Below are 4494 nucleotides of genomic sequence, written 5' to 3' on the forward strand. Positions count from 1 at the left end.
ACTCACCTAATTGGATCTTGGGTAGCAGAGATGAAATGATGATTTAGCAAGCTGACTCAGGAAAGGTGGAGGGGAGAATGTATGCTAGCTGCAGGGAGATTTAGAAGTGCCCAGCCATTGAGCTAGTCAAGTGATATTAAATTTAACTGGTGTGTGTATGTTTGAGTGTGTGTGTGTGTGTGTGTGTGTGCATGATTCACAAATCCAGAGGGCTTTTGAGTGGGTGCAGTGTGAGAGCGACCCACTGTGAACCAAAATGGTTTAACTAATCTACCACTACCAGATGATGGGAAACATGGTAGGCATTACCTCACTGTTAAAAGTTATTTAGAGATTCTTGGATGGAATACACACATGCCATGATGCTAGAATAAGATTTGGGGGAGAATTGGCTTCTTAGCAGGTTACAGATTTTGTCCAAGCCATGTGGGGATTTCTTTCAGTGTTTCAGAATGATACAATGCCATGTTGGCCCAGTGAAAGTCTGTAAACATGATATTTTACAGACAGAGTCGGAGGAAAAAAATGTCTCCTGGGAATAATGGACCTCCCCGTATATTTAGAAGCAGATAAATCTCACTTGGCAATTTCTTAAACTCTCTTTGCTTATAACTGAGACATGGCCTAACCAAGCAAATATAGATATGTTAGAATCTATTTTATAACAAAAAATTCTGCTTTGCTTCAACCATTTATGTTATTATGGTAAAAAAGGCATTTCAAAAATTCCAGTCACAGGTTCTAGTCTACTACCTTTCAGGGCAGATAGTTTCCAAACAATAGCCCAGACTAAGGATATTTACATCTGAAAAATCTTATGAGACTCCTGCCAGATAGATGAGTATTTGGGCAAGGTAGAATTTACATTTGAGTTGGTTCCCTAGCCACCTTCCCCCACAAGTTAATCTAGTTCTGACTCTTGAATTTGCTTGTAGACAGGCTATCTCAGGCCCACCTGAATAGCAAGGGCAGCTTTATGAGGAATTGGCCTTTTGTGTTACAGGCCTCACACAGGGAACCTTTAAGGAAAACAACTTTTCTTAGCTTAACCAGGTGTGATTCATGGATTCAGGATACAGTTTATACTTACTAAGAGAGAGAGAGAGAGAGAGAGAGAGAGAGAGAGAGAGAGAGAGAGAGAGAATGTCAGAGAGGCAGACAGAGAGACAGTAGATACTTTTGATTTACAGAGAGAGACAACAGATTCTCTCTGAGAGAGAGTTACTCGGAGGAGGAATGAGTTAGTTAATTCATCAAGCTACAGCCAGTTAGCTTTACCAGGCTAGAGGCTAGAAACTGCTGGCTGATCGCCCAGGGCCTAGTATAGAATAGAGTTTACTCAGAATAGGGGATGGGAGTTAGTGGTAGAGAAAGGGAGAGAGAGAGAGAGAGAGAGAGAGAGAGAGAGAGAGAGAGAGAGAGAGAGAGAGAGAGAAAGTGGAGTAGAGGCCGGCCATGACCACGTGGAGGGGGGGGAGCCCAAGGGGCAGAGAGGTGAAAGTATGTGGGAGAGTGGGAGAGCAAAGAGGGAGAGGAGGGGCAAGTATCCCCTCTTAGAGTGGGCCAGATCTCTGGGGTGGGGTATACCTGGCTATTACCAGGTAGGTGTGGGGTGGAGCTTAGACAGAACCCCAATACCAAACACTAGGGAATCTCAAAATTGAAAATGACAGGTATGAGATCAGCTCCCTACCAAACTACCTGATCTGGTGCGTGTAACCAGGACATTCTGTAGCTGCCCACGGCTACATACAAATGGTTTACCAGGTTTTTACCAGGTTCTCTGGAAGAAGAGCTGGGGAGGGGAAACAGGGTGACAAGGGAAATACATGGAGTTGAGACTTGATTTCTTGCTCGACTCAAACTTTTTTTGGGGGGGTCTCACAATATAAGAGTTTTTGGGGCAAGTCACTTCCTTTGAAAGTCGGTAGTCTGCTCAGTGTGTGTTGTTTCCACGGTTCCACACTGCTCAGCGGGTAGCCTGCTTAATTCAGAAAACTGTAGGTTTGGCAGATCAAAAGACTTCACCTTGATCCCAGTGCTCTGCTCCAGGCTAGCCACAGGTGTTGGCTAGCTGTGGCATCCAGGCAATACACAGGAAGCTGCATTGTTCTTTGGAGAACAATGGGCCAGAACTTCAAAGGCTAGCCCAACCTCTGCTCAAAGGCTGGGGGAGGACACAACATCCCACTGAGAGGATCATGACAATCAGTCACTTAGGATAAAAACCTGGAGTTCTTCATGTTAGTGAGGTATTTGATAGGCCCAGCTTGCTTAGCCAATGAGGCTCACTTCCTGGGCATTTCTTTCTGAAAAAGGTATTTAATCCCTCATTCCTTTGGTAAGATGTATGCATTTACATCTGGCATCAAAGCAGTTTGGACAAACAAGACCCATCTCCTTTATCAAGGATCTTTGCACAGGTTTGCAAGGGGAGGCCTTTATCATAAATAGCCAGGACTAAATCTGGAGAAAGACCAGTCCTCCACAGTAAATATTCACCCCCTCCCCCTCCCCTCCAGTTAAACAAGCTTGCTAAGATCGTCCTGTCAGAAGGTACAAAAACATTCTCAGGGATAGGATCCAGGAAAGGTGATGCAAGAGAAGCCGTGGACCCGTATAAAGCACAGGCCTCCTTAATATCCTTAAGAGTCTTAAATGCAATGGGCATAATTCCTTCTAAACAAAAACCCAAGTTGTCATTGTTTCTTTGTGAGTTCCACACTATTGACCCTAATCCCACTTACCTCTCTTCCTCTTCTCATAACTGCCCTCTATCTTTGTACCCTTCCCCCAACATAGGAAAAAAATCCTAGAGTGCATCCTAGAGTAAACCCTTTGGTCTACACTTCTTTGTTTGCAAATGTTCATTTTAAGGATTCATTGATCTGGTTTGAGACTGCTGACTTCTGCTACACTATCATCATTGGGCAATCTCACTGGGACTCCTCTCCAGTATCCATTGATGCCCTGTGTCATGGAGATCCTGGAGTTTTGGATTTGTAGGACAAACTGCTTCACACACTCCAGAAGTTCATTGATCAATGGGGTAGAGTTTGGGTGGGCCAACTCAAAACCCTGGATCTGGGCCTGAGGTACCTGAGTTTCTCAGTCTACCAGCTCTGCTGCTGCAGGGCCACAGACCCAGACTTAGCCCCAGGCCAGTCTTCCATCACAGCCTCAGGTGGCATAACCAGCTGCTCACATTAGACTGTTCCTTGTTACCCCCCAGCCTCCCATTCTACCTCTCTTCACTGTCCTCTCATTCTCTTGTTTCTCTTTCTCTCCCATTTCTCCACCACTTCCTTGCCCCTCTTAGTGGCACCCTGGGTCCATGAGTGTCTGAGGTCATCTTAGAAGTGGATACTGGATAGGGGTCTCAGGCATAGTCTGCAACACCATCCTTCACGCCCTTGAAGCACAGAACCGGTGACCATCTCATTGTGGATCCTTGTCTGGACATCAGAAAGGGACTGATGGTCATCGTGGGCGCCTTCCTTTCTCTGGCCCACCCACACGTCTCCATGCAGAGGTCATATGTCTTTGGTGCACTCCTGACTATACCTTGTGTCCCCTAGCGGGATTCTTCTAGTCTCATGCTTGCTCTCCTGGGATGTGAGCCCTTAGGTGGGTTCCTCTTATCTCCTGCCCTCTCCTTGTCTTGGAAGCCTGTCTATGCCTGCTTGGCATAGGGTTGTCTTATGCAGCTCCCTATCCAGGTTCCCTGACCCTAAACTGGTAGTCATTTCAGGCTCACATTTTTTCAGGCTATTAATCATTCAGATGTTCACAGGTCAGAAACTGAGTGTAGACTTTACCCCTCTCCTTTCTTTCACTTAGTAATATGGATATGATACAATAGCCACACCTGCAATGCCTGTAGGTACATGGGACATATAATTTCTAACTCATTCCTCCAGGGTATCAGAATTGGGCATTTCACAAACCAGGAAAATAGAGAATCCTTGACCATCCCTCAGTTTTGATTCACAGTCTCTTACATAAGAGACCTATATCATGGTTTAAAAGGGGTTGATTCTCCTATGGTGTGTGTAACCTCCTTAATAACCTCAGTAAGAGATGAACACAAAGCAGACAATAAAGTTCCCAATGTCATCAAGAACTACACTTGATCCATAAGAGTTAAGAATTGAAAGAATTGGACTTGGGGGCAGGAGGAGGGCAAAATCAGCACAGTAAAGTTGATAGTTAACTTCATCACAGAGAGATACTAAACAATATGTCTCCAAGTTATAATTTCTCTTCTGTTCCCAGTGTTAATTCTGCCTTTTCCTGATTACTCTTATTTTTAATTTTAAATATGTCACTTTTATGAATTGATGTTTTTATTTCTTTTCAAAAGCTGAAAAGCATCACTAGGAATTTGCTCTGGTCCTATAGCATCTAATCTCCCTGAGTTATTCTTTCTAACCAAGATCAGTGTTTGGGATCCAGAGATACCTCTTCAGTAAATAAGGCTGATGTATGTTAATT

The 4494-nt window shown here is 44.4% G+C and overlaps 1 non-coding gene across 1 annotated transcript; it reads right to left on the reverse strand.

The window, feature by feature from the left end:
• Positions 1-3759: 3759 nt before the first annotated feature.
• Positions 3760-3890, reverse strand: LOC127697971 (small nucleolar RNA SNORA17). Its single transcript, XR_007980631.1, has one exon. It is a non-coding gene; the product is annotated as a small nucleolar RNA SNORA17 (small nucleolar RNA).
• Between the last annotated feature and the right edge of the window lie 604 nt (positions 3891-4494).

This window comes from Apodemus sylvaticus, chromosome 12, assembly GCF_947179515.1.
Source record: "Apodemus sylvaticus chromosome 12, mApoSyl1.1, whole genome shotgun sequence".
Taxonomy (NCBI): domain Eukaryota; kingdom Metazoa; phylum Chordata; class Mammalia; order Rodentia; family Muridae; genus Apodemus; species Apodemus sylvaticus.